Here is a 15457-nt window from a genome sequence, read left to right as displayed (position 1 = left end):
GTATTTGGTATGCAGCGTTGGTGATTTGCGACTCAGTTCGTTTTTCCTCACGTAGATTTAAGGACAATTTTAAAAGTTCTTGGTTTTCTTCTTGATTATAACACTCTTTCGTGAGTCGATATATTCACTTCAACAAGAAGCATTGCTTCCGAGCCAAATGCTAGCGAGAAAGAAGTGTGTCCCGTGGCTGTTTTCTTGGTAGTTCCTGTGGGCCTAGAGTACCTGAGGTAGTTCGTCAACCCATCTGCCTTGGGCAGCGTCTAACTTCTTCTTGATAGTATTCTTTAAGGTTTTATTAACAGCTTTTACTTGTCAATTTGCCTAAGGCCTGGATACTGACGAGAAGCTTTTAATATTTTTATTCCTCTCGCAGAATTCAGTGAACAAGTCGCCATCAAATTGAATTCCATTATCGGATACTATCTTTATGGGAATTCCAAACCTACAGATAATGTTCTTGACGATAAAGTCAAGGACCTTCTTGCAAGTTATGGAGACGAGGGGCTCGGCCTCTGTCCATTTAGTGAAGAAGTTGACTACTACCACCGCATACTTAGCTCCTCCTTGCCCAGTGGGTAATGCCCGAATTAGGTCGATCCCCCATATAGCAAATGGGTAGGGGGAGGTCATCATTCTATGTTCGGTTGGTGGTACACGAGGTATATGTGAAAATCTCTGACATTTATCACATTTGTTGACAAACTCATGTGTGTCCTTATTAATCATTGGACAGTAATATCCTTACCTAATGATCTTTTTAGACAAACTTTGCCAACCCACATGATCCCCACAGAAGCCTTCATGAATTTCTCTAATGATTTTGTTTGCTTCTGCGGGAGGAACACACCGAAGTAGGTGTTGGAATTATTTTGCCAGGATCTAGATTTACTACCATGTATGTTGTTTAACATCCTAATATGAATTTCTAAAACAATGAAATTAAACCCATATAAAGTTTCAGAAAACCTTACATTGGGTGTAGCAGAATATAATGACTCCTTCCGTTCAGATCTCTAGCCCTTGATTCCTTTCTGTAGCAGAGCATTATCAAGGTCTGAACCTGGATCTCTTTCTCTCCTTCTTGAGCCCGATTCTCCTTCTTGTTGATTGGATTTGTGACAGTCTTCCACACTATGATTGAGATACCACTTGATGTGTGTGGGCACTCACTCTATCACTAATGGCTGAAATTATTTAGTGTGAAGAAAGGCTTAGTGTTTCGAATTGAAGAAGAAAGAAGAAGGAAGAGGTCTCATCTAGGTTTTTAGCTTTGGAGGCATTAGTGGCATTAGTTGGATGATGAGACCATAGCCTTCCTTTTATACTATTCTTCAATACGGTTAGGGTTGAATTATATGGATTAAAAAGAAATAAAATATTGGGCGAAAATTCAACTTTGGCCGTACAAGATAGTGGACCAATCTCTAGTCACAATTTTGCCACTTTATTTCAACCATATTTTCCAATTCAAACCTATAAATGCCAAAACTATTTATTTAATAATTAAAATAACTATCAAATAAAATTGTCAATTATAATATTTATTAATTAGACTCCATAAAGTCTCTTAATTAACAAGTAAACCCAAAAATACTATTTCTTCACAATCAAGCCATAACTTACTGAAAAATTCATAAACTAGATATAGTCTAATTTTAGAATTATAATTGATTAACTAAAATCAATTAACTGAGTCTTACAAGCAGTTTGTCTCAACTAGTATGGGGACCATGGGCCTATATAACAGAGCTTCCAATAAGCAGATCAAGAATTTACAAAGTAAATTCACTAACTTATTAATTTCGTGTTGCATCCACGCATATAACTTGGAATTGCACTCTCAGTCATATAGAACGCTCTATATGTTCCACAATATAGATACGTGTTTTGGTCGAAAATAGTCAAAATTTCTTTTTGGGGGTCTTTCTTTTTCCAGTTCCTAATCCTCCCTTTTCTACGTCCTCTTTCTTTTATTTATATGTACGTCCTTTTTTTGCATGGACGATCTACCATCCTCCTATCCCCTTATTGACACGTGTTCTTGTTCTTTTATTCTTTTTGCCCCCTGCCACGTGTTCGTATTCTAATAGATAACTCCCGTGTTACACGTGTCTGTACTTTTAGTGGGTTTTAATGCTATTATTCTCCCTAAATCCAACGGTGTCGTGTCCGTCGGCATCGCATTCTTGAAATTATCAATTTCTTACTTTATGCTCTAGGCCCTTTATTTCCGTCGGAGTTCTCGTCTGAGGGGGTCCGAGTTTTCCTCCGTCGGGGGCTTTTGTTCCGTTAGTGGTGTTACCTCGGTCCCCCCTTTGTTGTGTTTCAGGTACTTCCTCCGTCGGCAAGTTATCTGGGTGCCTCATCGGGTTCCGGTATATCATTTCACTTATAGTTGATCTTCAATCCGTCGGTTACTTATTCCCTCCCGTTCTTCCTTCTGCTTCCGTCGACGCTTTCTTTACTTGTTCTTGTCGTTTACCGTTTTCCTTCTTTTTGTCCGTAGTGCTCCCTTAAGGATTGACAACTAGGATCGATAACTTGACCACACCGAGTTGGGCCTTCCTTTATATCCTTGGGCCTGGATGTATTCATTTTGATGGGCCTTTTAACGTGGGCCTTTTTGTTTATTTTATTGGGCCGTTATTTCCAGTTTCGATTTTCCCCCCCAAACACTACTCCCCCCATTTCCAGTTATAGTTTTATAATCTGGAACTGCCCCTGATAACTGCTTTAGCAGTTTTAATGTCAGTTTTCATTTCTCATTATTGGTTTCTCATTCATTTTTTTTATTATTATATATGTGTATAGTTTCTTAATTTTTGAATTTTTCAATTTCTTAGGAAGTGGCGGTTACCCTTGATGTGATGGTGGTACCTCGAGAACCATTTTTCTTATAAATGCCCTATTAATTCCCTAACCTCCCTTTGTGTTTTGGCGGCGCACTCTCGAGTATAAGACCCTCAATTTTGAAAATTCATTTTGTGTTTTTCTCTCTGCTGCTCGTTTCAACTTCTCTGTGCTAGATCTTGCTGTCTTCAGGTATATATATACTCTGCTTCTCTATTTAACTTAAGTTTATTTCTTTTCATCTTCTCTTTTTCCCTCTCCTCTTTTTTTTATCTTCCTTTCGTCCTCGTCTCTTTTTCATTCATTTTTACCCCTTTTATATGTGTTGTTTTAATTACTGTGTATATTTTTGTATTTTCGCTTTTCCACTATCTTCCCTCCTGTTTTTCTTCTGAGATCTTCCCCTTTCTTCCCCCTTATTCTCTTACTTCCCTTACCATTGAGATATTTAGGGCTTCCTGGCATCTAGGATACCATCCCAGTTTTCTGGTCCGCTTTCTCTCATTCGCCTATTTAGTTTTAGCATTTCTCCTTCTACGGCCCTTTCAGGGCGGTGGTCTTGCCTTTTCCCTGTTATGATTAGATAGTAAGGGTAGTTTCCTTCTTAGGGTTAGTCTTTTTTCTCGTGGGTAGGCTTCGGGTTCCGATTCTCGTTTCAGCTGTGGTATAAAGTCAAATGCAGATTGTCAAGGTGTCTCTCCTTCGATTTCTGATTCTCTTTCCTCGAGTATTGCTCCTGGATTTGTCAAGTCGCTATTAGTCTCTGATACTCCTCCTATGGAGACTGAGAATGTTGAAGTCCCCAACGATCCAGAGGTTGAGTGTCTGGGTGGCGTCTCCGTTATTCCCTGCTCTCGTTCTGGAGGCGAAGCGGGTGTTAGTGGTCAAGCAGCCCCGTCTGAGGGGGTTACTCTAGCGATTCCCCCGTTGAAGAAGGCAAAAAAGAAAAAACATGCCCTGGGTAGTTCCTATTTGGACGTTAGGTCGAGTTGTCCGTCGGTGCTCACCCAGCGTGAACTCGACTCCCTGGTTTTGTCGTGTGGTTTTCCATCGGGGGTTGAAGTTAGGCTTCCCGAACAGCATGAGAGGGCAGATTCCTCTCAGAATGAGTGGGTATGCCTACACTCATACTGGTTTGAGTCGAAGATTAGGCTGAGGTTACCCATTCCTAAACTAATTAAGGAATTCCTTATACATTATTCGCTTGCTCCTGCCCAGTTACTCCTTAATGTGTGGGCTATTCTTTTAGGTCTTATTGTATTAGGGGATAAGGCGAGCGTTCAGTGGGAGGTATCTGACGTCATCCACTTTTACTTTCTGATGGAAAAAGAGCTGGGGCGTTACCATCTTCGCCCTAGGAAGAGTCGTTCCTTGTTTACTAACTTAGAGACTTCCCATAAAGGGTGGAAGGAAAAGTTCTTTTTCGCCTGAGGCCCCATTGAGTTTGTTTCTGACGACCCTACGACCCTGTTTATTAACCAGAGCTGGGGGATCCTGGTAATTTCCTTACCTCTATTGCTGGGGCTTTTTCTTATTCAACCTCTTTCTCTCCCCCTTTTCTTTTATCTTTGGGTATTCGGGTGTATTACTTACTATTGTTGTATATATATCGTGTGTATTTTTCATGTTTTCCCGTTGTGGGCGTATTGATGCTAATTCTAATGGGGGTGTTCTTGTGCAGCTGTTGCTGATAACGAGGAGACTGTCATCGGTGATATTTTTACTGAGAAGGTTCGGAAGGTCACAACCCTAGACCCCAAGCTTCGATCAATCAAGTTCCTTCTATCCCGTGAAGCCTCAATCGAATCCTCCGCCTGGCCCCGCGAACTCAGAATCCCCCTAGGTATCCCCACTCCTTATCCTCCTTACTTTATTTGGCCTGATTTTTTAAAATGTGCTTTAAGACACTTGAATCAAACACCCGAGCCACTCTTGATAGAGTTTTTTGAGGATCATTCCCGCCTTGCAGAGACCTACCCCCGTCACCTTCCCAAAATGAGGCTATCCGAGATGACCATTGACGAGATCGAGGCCCAGAACGCAGCCCGTCGAAAGAGGCTTATGTCGAAATCCCCTAAGCAAAAAAGCAGGGCGAAGAAAAGCAAGGGAGTGAGGCTTGAAGACACCACTCCATCGGATCTCGCATGTCATCTCAGCATGACTCAGCCATTGACGACGCCATTGGGGCCCTACTTGGCGCCCTCCCCGAGATCTCGTCGGGTGTGGGCGAGGGTGAGGGCAATTCCGCGGGGTGTTGGCCCCGACGGGACCTCCCAATCTAGGGCCTCCTGATCAGGAAGGTCTTTCTCAGCCTGAGAACCTTCCGGCGGTCACGCTGGGCCATAATCTGGGGCTTTCATCCACTTCTCCTGCTCGGACTTCTGCTTCTCTCCTTGGGGTGCCCTCGACCTCCCACCTTGCCCTTTCTCCTGCTCTGACACATCCTATAGCCTTTTCTTCCGGCCGGGGCTCCCCGCCTCTACTCAGTCATCCCCCGCGGGCCTCGGCTGAATGGGACGAGATCCCTGCTTTCCGGATCAAAAAGGATGTTCCGTTCGAGGAGTCGGCCGAAAATTATTTCAAAACTCTCCTGGATGCCGTCAGAAAACCTGACGATGATTTTTACATCTCTCACGGGCGTGATTCTATTTTGAAGGATACAGCCATCTCGGGAATAAAGGTAACTTGTTCCTTGCATGTATCTCATTTTACTTTAGTTATTGTTTCACTTATTATCACTCATATATATATCCCTATTTTTGCCAGATAGCTTTGAGATTTGCCCATGCTATGAAGTTCGCTCCACAAACTGATAGGGAGAGGGAGAGCTTGGCCAAGGGCTATTCTTACAAAAGTTAGCGCCTTGGAGGTCGACATTAAGCTTTTGAAGAGTGAGGTCGACAATCTTTAGTCAGAGAAGAGGGGTTGGGATCTTACTCGATCGGCCCTTGAGTCAGAAAAGGGGGTTCTAAGTTGCAAGGTGGCTTCCCTGGAGAAGGCCACTTTGTTGCAAGAACGCGATGCCTTCCGTTCTGAGGCTGAGGCGGCAAAGGACAAACTCTCTTCCTTGAGTGGAAAGTTGTCCGAAGCCGAAAAGGCGTCAGCTCAGGCCCAAAAGGCTTTGGTTGCTGAGAAGGAATCCCTGGCCAAGGAGATCAAAGTCCTAACAGGCCAAGTCAAGAAGGCATTCCTTAAAACACCCTACAATGATCCTCTATATGAATGATCTACACTGTAAAGGGATTAGCTTACCGTTACACCCTACAATGTATTTAATCCTTAAAACACTTGACCACGTATAAATGATATTTCAGCTTATGTGAAATGAGTACTCCACCATTTATGTTCGTTTGGTCAAGCTCGAAGGAGATCATCCTTTGCTTACTATTCGCCAGATAGAAGCTATAGATTCCATGTTTATGCTAGCGCTCCCACTCAATTGCACTACCGTGTTCCCAAAATGTACGTATCACCCTGACCTAAAAGTAGGCTTAACTAACAAATCAAAGAACACGAATAGCCTTTCAAGATTGAGCCTAATCATAACAGGATTAAGAACATTTGATCTAGGATCAACTAGGCGATATTGACTTGAATAGATATTACGGTAAGTTTAATAAGTCTAAGTCAAAGTTCAATATCGGTCCCTTTCGATGCATACTCCATGCATCCAACCTGAGCTTTACTTTAACCAATGCTCTGGAAAGAACATAGCACTTCTCCAAATGCAAGTAAACTCTGTTGTAGATTATCATATCAGTAAAACCCTATGTCTGATAAATCTAGGAAACTTTATTCACATAGTCATGTTTACTTTCCAATGTGTTGAGGGCACAATAAACAGGATCAAGTATGTGAAAAGGATTTCAGATGAATTTATACATTATGTACATATAATCATGAAATAAATCATGTGAACCATGCAACATTAAATGTTATTTCTGATCTATATTAATAAGTAAATCTGATTATATTGAAATGAGTTTTATTTAGGGCATAAAACCCAACACTCCTCTTCCCGAGTCTTCAAGCGGGGATGAGTTCCATTCTGACGTCGGGGACCGATCCCCCCCGAGTCCTTCAATTTTTTCTCGTTACTACCGGCCCAGTGGCGAAGCTATTGTTGGAAGGATGATGAGGGCTTACAGGGCTAGACGCAACGATGCGTGTTCGTCTTCTGATGAGGAATGGCTACAGAATTTCTTTGAGAACGAGGGACGTAACATTTCAGCCACCACAAGGGTCCCCGCTGAATTCCACGCCCTTCGCCTACGCGTTGAGCGCCGCCGGGATAATCGTCGGATGCAAGCCCGGAACCGGCGGGCCTGGGATGAGGACTTGGAGAGGGAGCGTTTAGCTAACGAGAGGCGAATGGAAGAATGCTTAAGGGAGGGAGCTCCCTTTTACCCCCTGGCTTCCCTACGGGCTGTCGTCGGTGCCTGAGGAGGATTGTTCCAGGGTCTAACGTAATCCCGGGTTCCCTATGCATACTTTGCTGGCACCATCCCGACCGCGAGCACTTCTGACTCCTAAGTTTTAGGTTTTGTTAGCTGTTTGTTATTTCCTTGTGTATAGTCTTTGTCTGTATTCGATCGTCGTTTAGTATGTCTCTCTCTCTCTTTTTTTTTTTTTTTACATTTCTAGTTATATTTATGTAACTTGTGCTTGGGTCGTGATCTCTTAATGGGTTTGTATTTATTACTCTTGATGTCCCTTCCTATGTTTTGTGTTTGTTTCATATAAGGTTGGGGGAGCTGCGACTCTATTAAGTGTATTTATTACTTATCATTTATACATATATTTACACGTACTTATTTTGATTTTTTTTTTTGAATGGTGTGCTTTGGAAAGTGGAAAGACATATATACTCTTAAAGCCGCTTCTTGAAATTTGGGTGCACGTGTTTTGCCTGGCACGTGTTTTAATGCAAAAAGGTGACTCTTCGTTTCCGTTTTTGTGGCATCTTTATTAATCTGCATGCAATCTTTTGTATAAATAAGCTTCTCGTTGAGCTCCTTCTTTTTTATCTAAGAATTCTTTCAACTCTCTTTTCTTTTTCTGGGTTAGTTCAGTTGAGTTTTTCATTTATCCTTCCTGCATTATGGCTTCCTTACTCAAAAGTCAGATACCTCACTCAAAAGAGCCTTCCTCCTCCAACATTTTCTCAGGCTTGCAGCCCTTGAATCCTGCTTTTCTCTCATTGAACCCCCTTTTGAGTTTTCGTGATTTCGAGCCCACTACGCTTCCTCCATTGCATTTTTTAGAGGTCTGCAGTTGTCCCTGTTTCGAGCAAGCTGCATTGGGCTTAGGGACTTATGCTGCTTCTCGAGTCGAGGTTGCGCCACCTCTGGCTATGTGCCCTTTTGTTATTTTTCCTCCCGTTTTGGCACCAGTTGAAGCGGCTAAGGAGGAGCCTGAGGTGTCAGAGGGAAGCTCGACTCAGACGACGGCGGCTTATTATCCCAAGTTCGAGTCTACTGCACAGTCTGAGAACTTCGAAGACGTCCCTGTTCCTACGGATGCTTTGCCCTCGATTTTCTGCATATCTACTTCTTCCTTCCCTGAGGAGTTACCTCGGGTGGTTTCTGAGATTATACGCCCTCCTTCTTCCTCTAACCGTCTGGGGTGGCTTGCAATGCAGAGGACATTTCAGCAAGGGAAAGTTTCTCCGTGTAGGGGGCCCCCTTTTTTTATTTTACCTTATAGGCTTTCGTCGGCATCTTTTCATTTTATGTTAGTAAATTTTGTAAGTTTGCACCGGCGCCATTTATCATATTTTATATGGGCCACTACTCCCCCAGTTTTTTGAAATAGAGTGAATACTCTTTTCACAAACCTTTAATTTTTGTGTAAGGGGGTAATGGTTTACCTGTTTGTGTATTCTAGCTCCTTTTTAATATTAATTTTACTTAATCTTCGGTTGTTTTTGGTGCGTACTTATGCATGCGTTTAAACTTCGAACTGAGTTTTATTTCATAGATTGTACTTGCTGACTATCCCCTTATGGTTTTCATGGTTTGCCTCTTTTTGTAAAAGGTCTTAGTCATGCCTTTGACGAAAAGGTCTTTTGTATTGCCTTCCGTAAAATGTCTTTGTATTGCCTTTCGTAAAAGGTCTTTTTATTGCCTTTCGTAAAAGGTCTTTTTTGTTGCCTTTCGTAAAAAGTGTTTATCCCTTTCGTTTTTGACTTGATTGATATTTTTCTGAATCCCTTTTTTATTTATTTAAAGAGAAAGTACGACGACAGTTACCATGAAATTCAGAGTTCCTAGCTTTTAGTTTATACATAGAATGCCAGCTTCTTGTGATCTCGGCTCCATCCATAGAGGACAGTCTGTACGCCCCATTTCCCGTCGGGCTTATTACTTGGTACGGTCCTTCCCAGTTGGTGGATAACTTTCCCGCTCGGGCTTCTTCGGTGTTCTGAAAAACTTTTCTTAGAACTAGTTCCCCCGGGAGGAAATTCCTGGGCCTAACTTTCTTATTGTATTGCTTTGCCACCGCGGAACAGTAATTCTGCATTCGGGACAAGGCGCACTCCCTTCTTTCCTCGACGTCGTCAGCAGCTTATAATCTGAGGAAAGTGTTGTCTTCGGTACTTAATTCGGATCGCAAAGTAGGCACTTGCGTTTCCGTCGGGATAACTGTTGGAAATTATTTTACCAGGATCTTAGATCTACTCACAAGTATGTTGATTAACACCCTAAATATGAACTTTCTAAAACGATGAAATAAACACATATAAAGTTTAGGAAACCTTACATTGGGTGCAGCGGAATATAATGACTCCTTCCGTTCAGATATCTTGCCCTTGATTCCTTTCTGTAGCAGAGCATTATCAATATCTGAACCTGGATCTCTTTCTCTAATTCTTTAGTGCTGAAACTCCTTCTTGCTGAAAGTCTTTCTTCACGATCTTCCTCACTATGGTTGAGGTATCACTTGCTGTGTGTGGGCACTACTCTAACACTAAGAATTTCGAAATCTCAATGGGGAAGAGAAAGATGGAGTGGTCGGCCAAAGATAAGGAGAGAGAGAGGCTCAGTTTTTCTGAATGAAAAAGTAGAAAATTTTAAGTGTAAATTTCCTGAAGCCTTCACTATCTATTTATAGAATTCCACTAGGGTTAGGTTTGAATTATTTGGCATTAAAATAATGAAAATATCAGAGGGAAAACCCTACAAAAGTGGCCGGCCATGCAAGGTGGATTTGGGCCTCACTTTTGCAATTTTGCAGTTTTATCTTTTCTGCATCTGATTTTCTCAAAAACGCCAATTTTCTAATTCAACCATTTAAATGCCAATTCTAACTATTTAATAACTATAAATAATTATTAAATAATATTGTCATTTATCATATTTATTAATTGAACCATACAAAGTATCATAATTAACAAATATGCCCCTAAAACTCTTTCTTTACAATTTTGCGCTTACTTGGTGAAAAATTCACAAATAGACATAGTCTAATTTGAAAATTATAATTGATTAATCAAAACAAAGTATATGAGTCTTACAAGCAATATTATCTCAACTAGTGCGGGGACCATGGGTCTATATAACCGAGCTTCCAATAAGTAGATCAAGAATTAATTACTAAAATTCACTAACTTATTAATTCTTCGTTGAATCCACGCATAGAACTTAGAGTTGCACTCTCAGTATATAGAATGCTCTATATGTTCCACCATATAGACACATCATTAGTTATCCATTGTTATAATCCTAATTTGATCAATGATCCTCTATATGAATGATCTACACTGTAAAGGGATTAGATTACCGTTACACCCTACAATGTATTTAATCCTTAAAACACTTAACCCCGTATAAATGATATTTCAGCTTATGTGAAATGATATCTCCTCCATTTATTTTCGTTTGGTGAAGCTCGAAGGAGATCATCCTTTACTTACTATTCGCCAGATAGAAGCTATAGATTCCATGTTTATGTTAGCGCTCCCACTCAATTGCACTACCGTGTTCCCAAAATGTACGTATCACCCTGACCTAAAAGTATGCTTAACTAACAAATCAAAGAACACGAATAGCCTCCTCAGATTGAGCCTAATCATAACAGGATTAAGATCATTTGATCTAGGATCAACTAGGGGATGTTGACTTGAATAGATATTACGGTAAGTTTAATAAATCTATGTCAAAGTTCAATATCGGTCCCTTCCGATGCATACTCCATGCATCCAACCTGAGCTTTACTTTAACCAATGCTCTGGAAAGAACATAGCACTTCTCCAAATGCAAGTAAACTCTGTTGTAGATTATCATATCAGTCAAACCCTGTGTCTGATAAATCTAGGAAACTTTATTCACATAGTCATGTTTACTTTCCAATGTGTTGACAGCACAATAAACAGGATCAAGTATGTGAAAAGGGTTTCAGACGAATTCATACATTATGTACATATAATCATGGAATAAATCATGTGAACCATGCAACATTAAATGTTATTTCTGATCTATATTAATAAGTGAATCTGATTATATCGAAATGAGTTTTATTTAGGGCATAAAACCCAACAAACTCCCACTTGCACTAATATAAAACAAAATGTGCATTTCAAATAATCTCAACACCTTGATATACAAATCAAGTGTAGTAGTAGTAAACTCCTCGTAATAGGATCTGAAAGGTTGAATTAAACACAATCTTTTCTCCACCATTACTCTTCCTTTAATCACAAAATCATTGATAATGTGAAATTCCTCTCTATATGTCTACTCTATTGGGATACTAGATTCTATACTTTTGGCAACTACTTTTGGTTAATAGGAAAATAACACTAGTAGTTAAGGCAATTTGGAATGGTGCCAAAAATGTATAGAACTTTCCTTAGACTAAATAAGTACCTTTCCTGCAACTTTAACATTCAGTCCCTTTCTGGTAGACCTAGAGACTTCAGATAGGTTTTTACACTTCTCCAAAATCACTATTCCACCCCAAGAGTAACCACCATCTTATCAGAAAGATTTTCTAGCACAAAGGAAAATTTCGAAATCTGATGTGGTGTAGTCTAAGAGTTTTAAACACACCCTTATAGACTAACATATAGTTCCTCTTCTTAATCTTAAGATTTACTTGATTGTCTTCCAATGTTCTTCTCCTGGATTAATCTGATACCTACTCATTACTCCCACTCAACAGAAGGTGTCTGGTCTAACGAATACAAAAGCATATCTAAGACCTCTCACTGTTGATATAAGAAATTCTTTCATGGCTTTATCTTTTCTGGAATAGTTGAGACTTTTCCTTAGATAAATAAAATCTATGCCTAGACGTCGAGAAGCTTCTATAGATTGCCATTAGAAAGAAAATGCTTCAGCATCTTACTAAAGTAAGTTGCTTGCATTAAAGTAAGTAATTACCAGGTATACCACAAGCCATAGGTTAAGATAAACTCAAACCTATAATACTAGGAACAGGAAGTTTGTTAAGTCCATAGAATAGACTTATTAACTAAAATTTCTTTTTATGTCCTTGTAATAGAAAACTTTAGGTTATTCCATGTGAATGGATTAAACCATAGTTCTATTGGCTTTTCTTCTTAGTTTCTTATCTTGACAATCCATTACTTGTTTAAACTTACAATGGATTTTAATCACTAGTGTCTTCCAAGAAGGTGAGTTCCTAGAAACTCTCTCACTACGACAAGGTACCGTGAATTATGTCTAAGAAAACTAAATGGTATTGACCTCTTCGGTTGTGACAAGACAACAGAGGCAGTGGGATCATCATTTGTCATATAAGATGATAGAACACTTTTGGAATCAAGAAAAATATCTCCTTTATTTGCTACTTTATTTTCAGACTTAGTCATTTTCTTAGAAAAGTAGTATTTGTTTGAACAAACACTTTCTTATCTATTGACAATGGGATGGTCCACCCCTCATCACTTAGAATAGCTAACAAACCATGGTTAACAGTTCTAGCTTTTCTTAAGATTTTGATTAGGTCATCCATGAATCTAGTAATGATTTACATTAAGTATACAACCATTACATCATTCTGAAATTTTATTTCCATAAAAGGATTTAGGCAACGACTAGTAACTAATCATCAATATGCAAATCGAAATTTCTGGGGAGGTAAGTTTGGATATAATTCAAAAATCAAATTAATGATCTTTGAACTGCATATCAACTAACTATTTCTCCACCTCTATCAGTTCGCAAGATCTTTAACCGCTTACCTTAATGGTTTTAACCATTGCTAGAAATTTATGAAATTTTATAAAAATTTCAAATTTATTTGCATAAGGTATAATCTAGAGTGATCTTTTTAAGAATACAAAGAAAAACTCATATCCACCCCTGAATGTACATCCATCTGCGAATGAGATGAACTACTTTTAGTGGATATAGGCATATTAACTCTTTGCAGAGATTGATCTTGTCAAATCCACTATGAACAAGATACAAATGCCATAGATTAATAAAAATGTGGTTGCGTTGTTTTGATGACTTAGGTTTAGTTACATCAAAGAGTTCTTAGAATAGTGCAAGTGGATCCTGGTCACAGAATACCAAACTCATATTCCACACAGTTTGAATCCATTAATAGAAGATGGATATTGAACACTTGGAAAGTGTAACTGTATTTCTTCCTGGAAAATAGAAATATAAGAAAATTTATGTTTGGATTCTAAAATTAAAGTCAAAGACTTAAATTTAACCAAATATAATGAGTAATTTTATCTTGGACCACCACTACTAATATAACTCTAAGTCTGATTTGCCCATACAAGTAGGAGATTTCTAAGATTGAGGTTATCTATCAATTGGGAATAGAGTTTCGGGATTATAATCATATGCGTCATTTAATTTCTTAAGAGAAAATATAGAATGACATGAAATGATTTATAGACCATTCATCCAATGATATGTTATTGAGCTAATTCGAAATGAATAAGCTAAGAGGAATTAGGATAATTTCGTTTATAAATAAGAATCCAACGATGCTTCGATTAGCGAAAGTCAAAGTAATCTTATTTATACAATCTTCTTGTTTCATATCGTAAAAATACTAGTCTAAGGTGTCATCGATTGATGAACAGCTAGATTCGCATTTACAATATATATCTTTCGAGATCTAACACTATTATGTATGTCTAATGGTGAAAATCCACTAGGGATTGATCTCATTAGACAAACAAACCAAGTTAGACCAACAATGAATATTCGAAATTAAACTACAACTTAATAACAGAAAATAACATGGTTCAATATAAATTCATACACAATTCAGAAATTATTAAACATATAGCAAGTAGGAATGACAAGTGAAAATACTAAAACATACAATCCTAAATAATTTCCAAGGTTTTCAACAAACTGATATCAGTGTCCCGTTTAGGCAAGAGTCAAAGCTACCATCCATTGAATAGAGTTGTCAGCTCATCTAAAATGTTAAACATTCTAGCAACCTTTTATTCGATCAAGATTGGAATTCAGCGTTGTCCCGTTTAGGCGAGAGTCAAGGCAATTCTATCTTATGAGCTTCCACCATTGTTTCATAATTTGCAAGTCAAATATGGTCGCCACCATTAGGGTGATCCATGCCATATAAAACACTTACAAACTACTTATCTTTCGAGATTAAACAGTGCGAAAATTTCTAATGAACATTCCTCCATTAGGGAGGATTACTCACTAAAACAAACGCGATGTAAAACCAACAATGGAGGTCGAATATCTTAATAGTAAAGCTCATTATTTAAAGAGAGTTGTATTTTCTTTGATTCTCATTATTTTATCTATTTATTTTAAAAATATATTTATTTAATTAAAATTTCAAATTTAGAATGAAAAATTCTAAATATAAATTTTAATTTAATATTCATAAATTTGACTTAGATGGATATGAAAATAACATGAATTTCTTCCATCTTAGTAATAATTTCCAATAAATATTTAGAAAATATTCAATTTAAGTTGTTACAAAATTAATTTAAATTAATTTACAACTCAAATTTAATTTTCTATAAATATATATTGCATTTCGAAAAATTAAAGTATTTAAGAATACAATTTTCGACAATGCATGAAAAAATAAATCCTGGAAAAATTATTCTAATTTAATGTTGGCCCAAAATTAATTAATAAAATTAATTTACAACAAAAAATATAATTTTCCTATTTAATTAAATATATAAGAAAAATTTCAAATATTTAACTATGATGATGAAAATAAACTTAAATATTAATTTTCTATTTAATTAAATAAACTAGAAAAATACTTCAAGCAAAAACAGATAATATCTATCTAGATTTTCATGGACTAATTAATTCAATTTCTAATAATATACTTTAATTCATTTATTTTAAATTAATCAATAAATGAAAAAATCATTGATTTAAGTTGGTCCAAAATTAAAATAAATAATTTACAACTTTAATCTATTTTTCAAATAAAATTCGAAATTCCAGCATTGAACAAATGTAATTTCGAAATTTGATTAATAAAATAAAGAAAAAATATATTTTGAAAATTATTTAAATTTAAGTTGAAAAAATTAATTTCAACTTAAAATAATTTTCTATTTAATTAAGTGTCATGAAAAAGGAATATTTAAGTATCATGATGAAAATCA

Source organism: Cannabis sativa, chromosome 9 (assembly GCF_029168945.1).
Source record: "Cannabis sativa cultivar Pink pepper isolate KNU-18-1 chromosome 9, ASM2916894v1, whole genome shotgun sequence".
NCBI classification, from domain to species: Eukaryota; Viridiplantae; Streptophyta; class Magnoliopsida; order Rosales; family Cannabaceae; genus Cannabis; species Cannabis sativa.
Note: the sequence above shows the minus strand (reverse complement) of the source record.